The 16,749-nt window shown below is 34.1% G+C and overlaps 1 long non-coding RNA gene across 1 annotated transcript in view; it reads right to left on the bottom strand.

Moving 5' to 3' along the window:
* Positions 1–16,749, bottom strand: part of LOC150094396 (uncharacterized) — a 51,863-nt gene that overhangs the window by 22,781 nt on the left and 12,333 nt on the right. Inside the window, exon 2 of the long non-coding RNA XR_016550217.1 lies at positions 8,631–8,728. This is a non-coding gene — a long non-coding RNA (uncharacterized LOC150094396). The remainder of the gene's footprint in view (positions 1–8,630; positions 8,729–16,749) is intronic.

Here is a 16,749-nt window from a genome sequence, read left to right as displayed (position 1 = left end):
TTTTTATCTGTTGTCGAGAGCAAGTGAATTGAACTACAAACAGAAATTGATAGATACAATTAAGTATTTGAGTGAGTTATTCAGCTTTTTTTTTCAAGATTCTCGTTTTACAAAGCAGTTCGGATTCTCCACGAATTCTCATCCCATTCAATTGCCGTCTCCTATCCAGGAAGTTGACTACCATGATGCGACTCATAGTTGACTACGTGCTTAATAACACGTGCTGTGGATCCCGTTTCTTCCACATATTTTAATAAGTATTCATGGCTGTAAATCCGTGTATGTTCACGGGGCAGGGTTGCCTGATCTGAGAGACGAAATACCCTCTACCTCCGTATGAGTCCAGCTAACTCACCTTATACCAGATAAAGATTCCTCGCGTGATAGACGAAAATCGAACCCAGGTCTTTCCGACGAAAGGACTTCGTCTATACTAACTGAGATAGCTCTTTATATGTAATTACTTTATAAAAATTTCAAAGCATCAAATAAAAGCTACGAATATTATTATTATTAATTGAGACCTCCAGGGTCGGAGGCTATAAATCACCCAAACCATCTATGATAAATTAAATTCATTTACAGTAGATGCACTCACTACCCCTAAGGGCAAATTATTCCACTCGCTCACTGCGCTCTGAGTAAAACCTAGCTCTTACCCCTTTCTTGACTAAACAACCTTAACTACCATGGATGCTCCCGTGTTCCTCCCCGCCTTCCATGTAACGAAACATTTCATCAGTTGAAATGCTATAACACCCATTCAAAAGTTTATAGACCTCTATCATATCACCCCTCTTTTTCCTGTTAACCAGAGTCCACAATCCACATATACGCAATCTGTCCTCATAATCTAAATCCCATAATCCGGATATAATCTTTAAAAACTCTTCTTTACACCCTTTCCACAGCTTCTTTCTCCCTTTGGAAGCCGGGAGACCAAATCTGCGTACAATAATCCAGGTGTGGTCTTATGAAAGCCTTATAAAGAGGCAAAATGACTTCCTTATCCTTACATGTCACGGTTTGCTGCAACATAGCAATTATCCTCTGAATTTTATTTGCAACTTTTGCTATGTGACTTTTGAACTTGAAATTCTTATCCATCAATACACCAAGATCCCTTGCTCCTTCAGTTTCTTGTAGCATAACCCTCTAATATAATATGACGCTGGAACTGTAAGCACGGCAAAGTGCATAACTTTACACTTACTAACATTAAATTGATAGCTATTTTCATTTGCCTAGATTTCCAGTCTATTGAAATCATTTTGTAATTGCTGAATATCAATAGCATCCCTGATTGTCTATCATCATTGGCAAACAATTGCACATCTGATGATAGACCCTGTTTGATGTCATTAATGTATTGATTGGACAATAATAGCCTAAGGACTGAACTCTGGGGTACACTCCTGGTTACCTCAAATCTGGCAGATTCACACCCACTCTATACCATTTGTGATCTGTCTGTCAACCATCCCCTGATCTAAATCAAGAGATTATATTCCAATCTCATATTCTCCAGTTTACGCAACAGCCGCCTTTCGTGTGGTATCCTATCAAATTCCTTAGAAAAATCCAACATTATCATAGCGCATCAATTCTCTTAATCCAACTCAGCCGTAACATTGTTAAAAAGATATGAGCAAATTGCTCAGACATGACCTTCCTTTAGTAAATCTATGCTGTTCCTTGCAGAGTATAGCATGTTTGTCTACCAATTTCTGTATGCGAGTTCTTCTCAACTTCTTTAAAATCTTCACTACCAGTAGTTAGACACAGTTTTTGCACCACCCTTGCAATGGAACTATCATACATTCCTTCCATTCTTGTGGTATTATTCCCGAGCTGATACTCAAGTTATACAAATGTGTGAAAGGCCTAGCCAATTCAGCTGAACATTATTTTAGCAAATGGGCTGATATTCCATCTGTCCCTATTGACAAATTCTTATCTAGGTTATGCAACAGCTTTTCAACCTCATTTTCATGAACCTCTAACTCTTCATCCAACGTAGCAGTAGCACTGTGTACCATGCTACATACACCTGGTTGATATATCTTAGCAAAGTGAACACTCATTAACTCAACAATCTCCTTAGCTTCCGACACTCGTGTACCATCTGCATTCAATAAAGTTATTCTTCCACATTCATTCTTTCTTTCTTTTACTTGCGGAATAATGATAAAATTAATTTGGATTGCCTTTAGCTTGCATGGCCAATTTATTTCCACACTCCGTTTTAGCTTTCCTCACAATAGTCGTTACTTTTCTATGCCTGAGCTTTATATATTTCCCATCTCCTCTCACTCTTATTCTCATGATATTCTTTCCGCATCATCTTCTTGTGGGTCTCTTGCTTAATAAGGTTGTACATCCATTTAACTCCCAACCTATTTATTCTTCGAAAACTAGGAATACATTCAGATTCAAGCACTTGTCAATGATTCCCATGCAATGCTGACATTTTTTCCATTCAGTAACTGATACTACGTACCAAAGATAATATTCTCCTCCTAAGTTGTTCATAATTTCCAGCTTTGTAGTTCAGCATGTAGCCTGTTTTATTCGGAGCTTCAATACAAGTAGATACTTCCCAAGAAAGAATAGCATGATTACTGTCACCAATTGGTGGGAAAATAGCCATATTCTTGACAGAAATCCCTTCTGACGCTATTTGCTAATCCAACACTCTTTGACCTCGAGTTCCTTCTTTCACATGCTGATTGAGAAAGTTGTCTCGCAACAATTTAATAAATTCCTGTTTCTTATTATGAGATTTATCTTTTACCCAATCAATGTTTGTAAAATTAAAGTCACCCATAATGATCATTCGCTTGGTACCCATAAGGCTTAATTGCCGATGCATTTCTTCGGCCCCCTACGACTGTGCTGCTAAGCCGGTACCAACCACCTCACCATATATTTCATTCTGTTAACCTCCACTTCATACCAGATAGACTCAAACTCATTGCTACATGGGACATTCTTGCCATCATTGTTTTCTTGTATTTCTACCCTAAATGGACATAAGTCATCTGATATCATTATTAGCACTCCTCCTCTCCTATCTCCTCTGTCGTTCTTAAAAATAGTATATCCGTTACACTCGATCCCACTTACCATATCTGATTCTAATAGCCAGGTTCACTAATCGCAATAATCTTAGGCCACATTGTATTCAGCAAAGCAATAAACTCAACCCTTTTGTTTCTAATGCTCCTGGTATTTGTGCTTTACATTATGGAAAATACTACGAATAGTGATCAGAGCTTTACCCAACTTTAAAATGAGTTGCCCTGGTGTTGCACCTCCTTTAGACTTGAGTTACGTTCAGGCGCAAACTTAACTGTTTGCTTACTTGGGATTAGGAGTAAAATAACCAAGTTTATAAAATTACTTGGTAACCCTAATATATATATTGAAAGAATACCTAGATATGATAATACTGAGATAAGGAGGGCGAAGATAGCAAATTATTTTACGTGCCGGCTATATAGAAGATATGGATATGAGTTTTCAGACGTGTGGGATGTGTGATGGCAGAAATGATTTCTATAAGAATTATGGCCTGCACTTGAATTCATTTAGCATCATAAATCTCGAGAAATTACTTCTTGGTATGAGATCTAACGCAGAGGGTCGGGGAAACTAGATCATCAAGGGAGGAATGGCAAAAATGTATGTGAAAGTTCAGCTGTGGTATGCAAACGTGACAAAGATATAAATGCCTTTGAACATGGTTATGTATGAGGCGAAGGAGTGGAAAATATGCTTTGGGTTCGGACGTTTTAAGCATATCTGGGGAGGGAAAAGAGAAAATTCTAGAACAAGACCAAATAGATTGCATGTCTAATTATAAGAATAGGCTAGGTCGTAATTTATTATGTCTATACACAAATACCAGGAGCATTAGAAACAAAGGGGTTGAGCTTATTGCTTTATTGAATACAATGTGGCCTAAGATTATTGGGATTAGTGAACCTGGCTATTAGAATCAGATATGGTAAGTGGGATCGAGTGTAACGGATATACTATTCTTAGGAACGACAGAGGAGATAGGAGAGGAGGAATGCTACTAATAATATCAGATGATTTTTGTTCGTTTAGGGTAGAAATACAAGAAAACAATGATGGCAACAATGTCCCCCTGTAGCAATGAGTTTAAGTCCATCTGGTGTGAAGTGGAGGTTAACAATGAAATATATGGTGAGGTTGTTGCTACCGGCTTGGCGGCACAGTCGTAGGGGGCTGAAGAAATGCATCGGCAATTAAGCCTTATGGGTACCAAGCGAATGATCATTATGGGTGACTTTAATTTTACAAACATTGATTGGGTAAAAGATAAATCTCATAATAAGAAACAGGAATTTATTGAATTGTTGCGAGACAACTTTCTCAATCAGCATGTGAAAGAAGTTACTTTGGGAATAATGTATATTAAGGTTTCCAAGTAATTTTATAAAGTTGGTTATTTTACTCCTAATCCCAAGTAAGCAAACAGTTAAGTTTGCGCCTGAACATAGTTCAAGTCTAAAGGTGGTGCATCATCAGGGGAACTCATTGTAAAGGTGGGTAAAGCTCTGATGACTATTCTTAGTATTTTCCATAATGTATGGCACATCTCACTAAGAGATGTATACTGCAATACATTATGGGTGGGGTCACTACCCAGACTGGTTTTAACCTTGACAATATCAATTGTAAAGGTTGAAATTTACATTGCCCCATTTTATAAAAAAAGTCTGTTATAAAATGGGGCAATAGCGCGCGAACCTTTGTCAAAATGAACTATAAACGGACAATTTTTCCCGTAATATATTAACAGGTGAGTTGTAGCATTAGCTGTAGAGAATTTTCCCTTATTATGAAAGTAATGTTTTTTTTTTTTAAAAAAAAAAACTTAGCTCAAATTAACAAATATTTTGGTGGTGATGTCAAAAATTAAAAAGTAAATAGATTCACCGAAATTTGCCGTCTTTGTTTGCTTAGAATAAATGTTGAAGCAATAAAATTTATTTGGTATAGGCATTAACTGTGGATGAGTTGTGACTAGTTTGACTAACTGATCGTTATCTGTGAAGCCCAACACGGGAATCGGACCCAGATCTGTTCAACTAGGGAGAGAGTACATTGTGGGATCATCTTCGTGAATGTTCTGTTTTCATGCGTTCTATAATTGGCTGTTTCGGCAAAGAAAAGGGGAAACAATAGGTGTAATCTTGTTTAAAAACCAAGACATAAGTGCATGAAAAAAAATCGCCAATTATACCTAATGTGTTCAGTGGTTGCCACGCGGAGAAATTTTGCTTCCTTATACCAGGACGAAAGAGCGAAGTGTTTTAATAAGTCAGAATGATGGAAATAACTTGAGATAGTTTTATAAAAATTTTAACGTAATAAATATAAATTTGTGATCTTGTTTGGGCAAAGTTTCGAAATGAAATTTAATCAACTATTTTGGGGAAGAATACAAATCAGCAGAAAGAAATCATGCTCGCCAATTTAACACTGTTGAAGAATATTCTTCTCTTCAGAAACAAGTAAATTGAATGCTTGTTGTGGGCTTCCAACATCCCATATTTTGGGGTGGAAATGGTTGCCTCCAGTACCACGTTGAAATGTATTCTGAGCGACGCTAATGCTTCTATTAATAAGCACCGCCTGGACGTTGCTTATTGATAGAAGTCGTTTCTAAACTACTGAGCTTGTATCACGTGGTCCAACACTGGAATGTGAGAAGGACATATGGAATTCATGACCAATATTTTGTTAGGTAGTATATAATTACGAGCAGCTTGTTCATGAATGAGCCGGGATATTAAAGCCGTAAGAAGTAGAAAGCGGAGAAACACTAGTAAAAATTTCAATTAAGAACAATGTATCTAAAAGATATACATTGTTGACTAATATTTCAAACGAATAACTATGTATTGTTGATCGTTGACAAATGTTGCATATTGGCTGACAAAGCAACTATTCCATTTCAACAGAGATTAATACGCAATCCATTAACTGAATTATAAAAGGAACCAAATATGAGATGAGGGAAGTTTACAAATTATGAGCTTGCTTTCTAAGTTTAAAATTAAATTTATTGTAAAAGAAATATTAAATCATATTAAACTGCCATTTTTTAATCGACATACCGGAGCAACTTAATTCAAATATAGCCAATGACAGCTTCTCTTATTACAATAATCATTGAAGTTAGTTCTGTTTTGATTTAAATACTTTTAGCTGCAACACGTCCCATTTTTGGGCCAAATATAATTGATTTATCATTTAGTTAATGAAATGTGATTTAGTTAACTTAATCAGTTAATGAAAGAACTAAAACAATTGTAAAGAAAAAGTGCACCAAAGCCATTTTTTTTTCTTTTTGTAGCCACCTCTATAAGTAACATTCTTTAGATATGATTTCTACCAAATACGAAAGAGTTTTGGCTTAACGTTTCCTATTGAAAATTTCTTTTTAAATTTTTTTTCAGATTTAAAACAATCGAGCTGTTGATCTTGACAAGTATCAATAGGGATATAAATAAGATTTTCTATAAAACGACTGTCGGAATCAACACTAATGATCGCTGCTCCAACGCCAATCTATGTTTCGGAGAGTTGATAACAGATGTCGCTTTAATTTAGAAAATATTAAGATGCATCCATTGTGTTACAAGTTCGGTCATTTCATAATGAATTATAGCTGGAATGGAGATGGAAAGTGGAGAGGGAGCCATATTTTAATAAATAAATATTTGAATGGCTAACTCCTTTTCTTCAAAATAAGCGACCTACCTAAAGGGACGTATTTTCCCCACATCATAAATCACTCAAAGTTAGCGAGTGATTTATGATGCTGGAACCTTTGTTATTCTTCAGTCATTAAAATTTCCTAAAATAATTTGTAAAAATAAAACCAGCTTTTCAGTGAAGTCGGTTTTATTTAGTGACGCAGCTTTTAATCCTAAGATAATATGCTGATTTATTTATGCTCAAAGTTTTGTTTATAAAATTTGTTAAACTGAAAATTATTGCTGAAGTGCTTCAGTCTAGAACATTATAGCAGTTCTAGACATGTTAAACTACAGTACTGAGACGCTTTCCACACAACAGCCTATTCAGAATTTATATTCTATTTACTTGGCAAACAAAGGGGTTGCGTTGGAAGAAGGGAGGTATATATGAGATCAGATCAAGCAGTGTTAAAAATCCTGCTATAATTGTCCCCATCCTTCTCTCTAGAACCATTGAACAAGCCAATTTGCATAACCTAAGAATTAACGACTTCTCGTCGCTGATTATGTCAACAAATACCGAAGTTAAGACGCGGTTTCAGGAATTAATTAGTTAAAGTGTAAATGAGATATTGTTTAAAAGAAATGAGTGAATAGGAATGGTAGTTCACACCTCTTAAGGTTCAGAGACCAGACTAGTCAGCTCTGTTCTGGTATTGAAAAAAATTGAAGAAGCAAAATCAACAATCCATTCGTCATTCTTATTATTTTAAACTTGAGGCTCAGGGTGACTATAGGAGCGAAACAGCATTCGCAACTCAGCTTTTTAGCACGTAATATTAGCAACAAAGGCAGAAAGAAACGCCCTTATAAAGGATCCGTTCTATCCTTTAAGGGATTCGAACCTAAATCTTTGTTATAGAAGGAAATTCGATTCTTCCGACTGTGGATACAAAACGAAGCTAGCGGCTAATTTAAGAGTTACGGAGTTTCTCCAATAACATCTTCACTCGCACGGAACAGGAAAGCCATGATATCCTTCAAGTTAATCCTCAAGTCACTTGTCTGAGCCTTTCTCAGCCAAGCCTGTCAACGATCGCAGCGCTTTCACGGCTAAGGAATCCGTCCGTTGACACCTTTCCACATTCGTACTGTTCAATAGCGCACACTAATGTGACATTGTCGGTTTTCTTCTTACCGAATTGATATTTTAAGTGAAATAACAAAACTAGAGTCAACCCTGGTGGGTACGTTCTTAATTCAAAAGAATATTTATACGATTTACATTAAACAAATTTTTTAATCGAGACCAAACAAGATTATGATTTTTTTTGTATTAACGCCGATTATTCAGGAATTTGAATGAAGTCATTATCGTACGTTAACTCGCTGTTTCTTATTCATTTTTTACTTAATGTCCAGCAACTATGTGACAGTTAGTTACTTGAAAATACACCAGTCATCAACTTATGCATCACTGCTATTAGTCTCTCTTGCCGCTGTTATATATTACGTATTTCTTGCAAGCCATTCTTACAACGAACTTATAAGACCTGCTTCTAGGAATTTCAGACATAATATTTGAGATTCATTTAACAAAGCATCTCTTCTCAAGCGACACTCAACAATGACAATTTAATTTCAACCTATTCTGTTGAATAAAAATTCTATTGTTCATTAAATGCCATTATAGGTTAATGTAGATCCTGTTTCTGTTTACTGGCGGTTTTTATCCATCTAGTGGGAGTCAAACTTACAGGGCGTTTATGACAAACAGACATTTGTCTGTTGGGCATACGGGATAGCATTTAGTACACAATCTTTCAAACCTTTCAGAATATTTTGAATTTCTCAATGAAAATTCAAAATGAATAAAATTCTTCAATTACTTACTTAATTTATATCCGTCTACTTTTGCTTCATCATTAACTGCGTACTTTAAGTTCCCTACCGTGAACAAAACTTCGCATATGATTGTCTACGTTCATAACCTGTTAACAGAAGAAATTGTTACACACAAATAAATCTGATATAAAGATCAACTGAATTATTTTTCTATTTTCGTACATACATAACAAATTCTGAATGATAACATTAACGAGAATATTAAAATACAATAAAACTACAAAAAGTGCAAATCACTTCCTGGCGAGACCAGTTTTTTCTGTAATTAATTAAAAATACTCATTACAGAATGAGTAAAAATCATTTACTGCTCAAATACTTATATGCGGCAGCGGGATTGTAGGAATTGTTTGGTTTGGAAAGAGGAGACGATATGTATTATGCTGACCAGAAGAATTGCCTTTTGCATGCTTTATTTCATTCTCTCTTCTTAACTTAGTAAAGCTAAGAACAAAGTGATATTAAATATCTTATCTTGTAATGTGTAGGATTTTTTCATTAAACTTACGTATAACTTACGTATTGCAGTTAACGAAGAAAAGGATAAAGAAATGATAAAAATATATTAAAAATCTTTCGTTGTATTATAGGCCGTCAAGTATTCAGACTTAGGAAGTTAAATATTTGTTAATAATTAACCCTGTCAGCATTGTTTTTATTACTTTTATTGGCAGTAGTAAGCGGGGAAAACACTTTTTCTACTTTGCATACACACAAAATTGTCAGCGAAGTTTGGATAAATGATTATAATCATTGCAATAATAGATGATTATTCTTGTGATGGCTTCATTTATCAACCAACTGGCATATCATTTCGAACGTTTAGTGAAATACAGCACCAGTGGTAAAGATTGTCCACTTCAAAGAAAGTGAAAAATGTCATTAAAAATGCGAAGATTTTCCGCGAATTTGGGAAGCAATGTTTTTTTTTTTTTGTCGTTCACTATTATTTTTTTTTAAAGTGTCATCTAGATATTTAGATTTGGAGATGACACTTTTTTTTGCAGCTAACGCAATATTAGTAAAATAATGAAGTACATAAAATTTCATGTACTTCACATAAAAATATCAATTTAGTATATGCAATCTGCGCCACAAATATATAGAAGAAAAGTAATTCATGAAACTACAGAATCAGTTCCATATTTGAGATGCATCAGAACATTTAGCACGTCGTTAACTGATAAAAGGAGGACAATCTTGGTTTTTATTTATTTTTTTTTTTTGAGTTTTGATTTAAAAATAGTTTCTGAAAGTAAACTATTTTTAGCATTAAGATGTTTGTGGAAGAAGGTTGCCGTTTCTTGTCAACAACACGAATCAAAGAGAAGAGCGTTCACGCTTATCAGTTCAACGTTGTCCCCTCCCCGCCACACACACTGGTAAGGCACTTGCCAAATCAAAGTGAAATGCAACAAATTAATAACGTACTATTTATCGATTCCGATATATAGTACTTGAGACAAGTAAGGCCCACCTTATTTAAAATTTGAATAAGTTAGACAATTGTTTAGATTAATTGAACAACAGTGTTCATATTAAAGTTTGTATTATCACTAATTAAAAAAAAACACAATTAAGAACTATTCTTGCAGTAATTTATATTTTAAACAAGTCTTTAAAGAACACCTTCAGTGGGCCTTATTAAACCACAGTAGTTTAATAATGCCCTGAACAAAATTAAATATTTAAAAAAGAATATAACAATTATTTTTAATTATTAATTTTAATTATTAGCTTAAGAACAGTCATAAGGGCATACAAATATGCCACATTCTTCTTTGGTGAGACCAACACACTCTTCATGGTACCATTTAAGACACCGTGTGCATCGTCTCATAGCAGCAACCTTTTCTTCTCTGCATCCATGGCAATATCACCCCTCTTTTGACACTCTTTGTTCCTTTATTTTTTGGTTCTTCCTCTTTTTTAGTGGCAGCCTTCTCTTTCTTATCCTTTTCTTTGAAAAGATCTTTGGTCACTTTCTGGCCCTTATAATTTAAAAGCTTTTCTTCTTGGTGTTGCCTTTACAACTGCATAATTTGGCGTTGGCATTAACTCCTGAAATGATGACTTTAAAGAGTTCTTTGTTTTTAGATTTGCCAATGGAATCTCATCATCGGAGTTATCTGAAGCGCAAGATGAAGGATTAGGACATGTTCTTACAGCTCAAGCAGGATTCAAAAATTGAGCTTTACGTTTAGAAATTGTTGAGTTTCTCTTTAAAAATAACTTCAACCAATCTTTTCCTGAGAGGCCAATTTCTTTATTGAAGTTATTCCTAATTTCATTTTGTTCGCAAATAAACGTTTGTCCAGTAAATCAACAAATGTACTGTCAAATTTACAAATTTATAATCCAGTAAATCAACAAATTTACTGGATTATAGATTTTGAAGTTAAAGGGACGCCAATTTAAGCAAACTTTACTATTTTTCTACCAAGTGCTTCTCTTGTTTTTTTGTTAGCACAGTATTTCTTCCTAATCTTTTCGTCATCTTCTCTGTCTTTAAATGGTTCCTCAATGTTCTTCTAGGTAATCCATAGCATTTTGATGCTACACGTTGTGATAGTTGTCCTCTTTGCACAGCTTTCATAGCTGCTTCTAGGCTTTCGTCAGTCGAAAGACCCCGCTTCTTCTTAACTTCTGACATTTTCAGAGGCCTTTATCAATAAAATAACTATTATGAGCAATCACCAAAAAATAAAATCAAACTATATCAGTTTAATAAGGCCCATCATCAAATTTACTGGACCTTATTAACCGCCTCGAACTAGTTTAGATCACATCTATTTTCATAAAATATGAATTCAAAACAATTAAAACATTTTTTATCATAAAACTGAATGTTGAAAGAACAATTTAAATATAAAAACAATGCGAAAATAACAATATTTGTAATTAAAACTTCTGAATTATTGCGGAGTATTATTATTAAAAGGGAAGACCCAACCACCTCCCACAAAGGTCTAGGTCACAATACAGTCGCTAGACAATATGCCACCACTGATTTGCCATTGTATTGCGTCCTCTGTCTGTGTGTGTGTGTGTGTGTGTGTGTGTGTGTGTGTGTGTGTGTGTAAGAAACCAAACCGGCGCAACTTACCGTAAATATGATTTTTTTTTTAAACAGACCTTATTAGACCCTGGGCTTTATTTACCTCAGGTACCTTATTCAAATATTAATTGGTATGATAATCAGTACGATCTAAAGCTTGTTCTTAATAATGAAAGCATTGCAATATTTTGTTATTATTTGACATCCCCAGGGAGTACAAGGACTCATCGAGGGAGAGAATCTGCTCTACAACTCCTTCACAATTCAATTACCAACTGACCGGAACTACACCAACGCCATCTACCACTGGTATTTCTACAGACAATCACAAACATCCATGCCCACGGCGGAATTCGAACCCGCAATGTTCGAATGGATAAGCCTGGAGAGCGGATAAGCTATCCACTGGGCCAACCAGACGGGCGATATATTTTTAACCATATCGTATTTTTCTATGATAATTTCCTGTAAAACAGCCCGTTTTTTTTTTTTTTTATGTTTATAAACGAGAAAATTTTCAAACTTAGTTAATTGAAAGTGTGCACTTTACTGTCGCTTTTTTCTTTTAAAAAATGGTCTTTAGTGCGATGCACAGTTGAAAGATAAATCAAGTAACATTAGTCATTGGTTAGAAGACAAGAGGTTAAAATCAAAGACAATCATACAGTGGACACAAAGTCTGTTGACACCGAAGAAACATTTTTCTTCTGAGTTCGGAAACTTGTCAACGGCATTAAACAGAATACAATAGATATACGTTTTATTTTTTGCAAGAAAAAAATTTCATTATCACGATTTAAAAAAAAAAAACATTTTCTAAAAAGTTATCTAAACAAATTAAAATAGTTTTAAGGGTTAAAAATGGAAGCTATTTATATTTAAAGTGTATTCTAAACGTTGTAGTTAGTATGATCAAAATGATTAATAGTAATATAATATATTTATCGTGATTATTTTTAAAAAATTAGTTTTTCATCATTTAAAATATAAAACTCATTATAATCTGCAGCTCCCCTAATTTTGAAAGCATTATTTATACGTTTAAATTTTTATTATCATGATAAACGATATCAAACAAATGTATGATGTTGAAAGTTTCGCACAAGAAGCAATGGAGATTTAAGGGTTAAATATTTTTGAAAAACAAGATACATCATACTGTATTCTGGTAGTTCTTGTTATAAGAAGCTTAAACTGTTTCCAAAGAATTAACTTATCAAAATTATTTGTAAAAATATACAATATTAAAATTACTTTGTAAAAATTGTGTTTCTTATTATGAAATATACACCTTAAAATTCAAAATATAATGTAAAAAGATTCTTAAGTCCTCTTAAAAATTAAGTTTACGACCGACTTGCAAATGTAAAAAAATCCTCGAGATACATTGGGGCGAGAGTAGAAAATGATTGCAATTAACTTGGAAAGCTCAACTTCCGGAAATTTAGTCTTGTACCTCTAAAATATTTATTGTTAAAGATTCTGCAAGGGCTTCATATTATTGTTTTTGCTCATAAGTTATTCATTGTTGTATCAGTGATCTCCATGACAATCATATGACGATTGATCTATAATAATGGATAGAGTACCTTAAGCCCATAGTCTTCGGTAGAAATTTATTTCTGAAAATTTCTAATATTCTTTGTTATTGCTTTGAATGTTAACTTTTAATGAACTGCACAAAATACATTTCAGAAAATAAAATTTGGCATCCACGAAAAATGAAAGGGAATTTTGGAATTTAGCCAAATAATTTAAAATTGTGGTTCGTCAAAAGGTCTTGCAATTACGAATTTTCGTTATGAAGTTCTGTTTAAAAAAAAAAGATCAGTTTTTCAGAGTGTTCTCCAAATATTCCTAATATACTTAAAACTTCGACGCATTTTAAAGAATATAAACAGCCAGAGGACAGTCATCGAACATTACGACAATCGTCAAGATTTATGACTGATCAGCTGAAAGCCACATGACAAATGACACTCATTCAAAAGAATGATCGTACACTCAGAATTTCAATTCACACACGGTGTTGCCTGTTGGCCATTGTGAAGTCTAAGACGTGCGTCTTAGACTTCACAATGGCCAACAGACAGCAATAGGGCGAGATTTTTTCTATGGAAAAAATCTCTAAGGCGAGAAAATTTACTGATTCACATCGTATGTGAAGCTGACAGCAGGGAACACATATATAGTCAAGACCGTGCAGGGCGTAAGGAAATAAGGGAGAAAACTGATTTTCTTCGCATAGGATTACTGGTGCAACAATGTTTTGCTAATATAAATTAAACAAGAGTTTAATGCGAAAAACATAGCCGTTGTATATCAAATAGGAACACACCTGGGTTAAATTATTAGTTTGATATTTTTATTGTCGAATTTAATCGGAAATATAAATACGAGTGCAATTGCCTTTACTTGTTTTGATTAGTTTATCATTTTCATTCTTGTATTAATATTTGAAAATATGGCAATGAAGCACGCGACATTAAGGAAATAATTTTTTTTTTTTTTGAAATTACTTTGTTTAACATCCATTGTTACATCATTATTATGGAATAATGATTTGTGCTAGTAATGCGTTTGACATACATTATTAAACGCATTACTACCACAAATTTTCAAAACATTCAAAAGTAAAATGTTAATTTCATATTTAAAGTTCTAAAAGAAAGATTATCAATACGCAACTATAAATAACTATAATCGCGAGGTCACCTGTTCACTGTGCTTTCAATCACTTTTCCCTTTTGACGCAATCAAAATTGCCTGTTATGTTGAGGGCTAAAACAACCCTGTTAAAATCTCGTTAAAAATCAATATTCTTTTGGTCCGTGCAGCGATTTCTACTAGAACGGTGTTTAATTCGATATTAAGGTAGCTAATTTTTTTTTACATTGTTTTGTTTTCCCACAGCAAACGTGTTAGCGAAATTACTCCTTTGCCATCGACACACGTGTATGACAATCTCTAAGAAAATATTCGTATAATTACGAAAATATTTTTGGGAATATTTTTCACAAAAGTATTTGGTTATTTCAGTTTACTATTGCTCAAGCTTAAATATACTGGCAGCTACTTTTGAAAGTGAAATTATTAAATTTGCATGCATGAAGTCGAAGAGTAATTAATGTCCCCTCTCTTAATTTGTATGAGGGGAGGATCGAAAAGTTCTGAAATACCTAGAACAAAAATGATATTGAAGCAACTGATATAAACACAAGGAAGAATACATAATTATTTATATACATCATAAAACCCTTTAACCCCGATGTGTCAAAATTGTATATTTTTTTACCATTAGGATATAAAAGAAAAATGATATTAAAGCAACATTTCTTATAAGTGAAAGATACGAGGATGACTGAAATTTTCAGTCATCCTCTTATCTTCCACGCTAAGTGTATTCGGACAAATTATTTGTCATTTCACATCATATTTGAATGTTTTTTTTATTTATGCTTTAATCATTTAAATTAAGGCCATGCTTGTCCTAGAACCAGTGATAGAAGGTTAACGAAAATAAACAGTTGAAGATTCACTGCGATGAAATGTTTCATACTTTTGATACCAATGAGTATCATTTCGACTCACAAAACAGACATTCCCCATAATATTGTCTAAAGAGGAAGTCATTTGTTGGAAAGCCATGTGGTTCGAATCTTGTCATACGAAAGATCCAATTATTATTGATATTTCGACTAAACGAAAGCTAGTCTTTTAGAAGACTGACAATCCCCTCACATCTAATTTTTTTTGTTCCCACATAACAAGCAAAGTGCCCGGAAAAGAGAGATTGACACACACGACACCTCTCAAGGCCTAAGTTGCTTGAGCGTCATCTAAAAACACCAATTAAAAATACTGGTGATAAAAAGCCACAAGTACCATAGTTAGATTTTTTAAAATAAATTCCTAATAGTAATCTTAAGTTTCGGCCTTGTTCGAGTGGTTGCGCACATGCTTTCCGAACAGCTGACTCAACTTTTGATTCTCAATAAAAGTTGAATATTTGCGAATATCTCTGGTAGGTTGATAAATCTCATCGCCCGATGCAAAACCACCAATTCTTCGATCGCTGTAAATCCGAAGTGGTCCGGGAGAGAGAGAGAGAGAAAAAAAAAAAAAAAACCATGTTTGGTGTTCTGTACGGATTCCAAATTCTCGAACCTAGGCCGCCTACCTCTAGTACTAATGTACAATAAGATTTCAACATTTTGCAAGTGAAAAACATGAAAGAATAAATAATAAATCCCTTGGAGACTGCAAATAGATTTATGTCATGTGAGGCCTCCAAACTACGCAACACGTTGGAAATATTTTGTATGCAATGTCGTGATGAATATGAACTACCAGTCGATAAGGCAAAACAATGCCTTACCGACTAAGGGCTTATTCGGAAATAAAGAGTATAATATAAAATTTGGTTTGTATGATGTATAAATCACCTTATCTTGAATATTGCTGTAATTTCTGGATTTACAGCAATTCCTAATGATTAAATGAATGGAGTCCCTCCTGACCAGCTGTATACTTTCGAATGCCACTGCGGCATGAATTAAGTCTTTAAGTGACATCACTCACTACACAATTTTCAACCATCAATACCACTTTACTAGGGATCCGATCTGGCATAAAATAGTAGAATGTTTTGCAGTATTTTTTAATTCTGCAAAAAGGTTTTGACAGCAAATAAAGTCAATTCAATGAGGTGTTACTAGCAGAATATACGATTTTTTCCGACCATGTTTGTTGATATTAATTCACTTGACAAACTCAAGCAAACCGGAAATTGTTAACAGATCCATCCTACACACAGATCGGATACCGATCTGTGTGTAGGATGATAACCTACTTAGCTGTTCCCTATACATGATTCCAATGAGTATCAGCTTCAGTATTAGACAGCTCAGTTAACTATCTCACTAAATATAATATACCGAAAGGGAACAAATGAGGACTGCTGGGGAGACGGATAATAAAGGAGAAGGGCATAATTACGATTTTTTGATCCCCTTTCCACACCGCCCCAAATTGTACCATATCGTTATC

Source organism: Typopeltis vanoorti, chromosome 22 (genome assembly GCF_054136105.1).
Source record: "Typopeltis vanoorti isolate ZY-2024b chromosome 22, IOZ_Tvanoo_1.0, whole genome shotgun sequence".
NCBI classification, from domain to species: Eukaryota; Metazoa; Arthropoda; class Arachnida; order Uropygi; family Thelyphonidae; genus Typopeltis; species Typopeltis vanoorti.
Note: the sequence above shows the minus strand (reverse complement) of the source record. Positions and strands in the feature narration are given on the sequence as shown.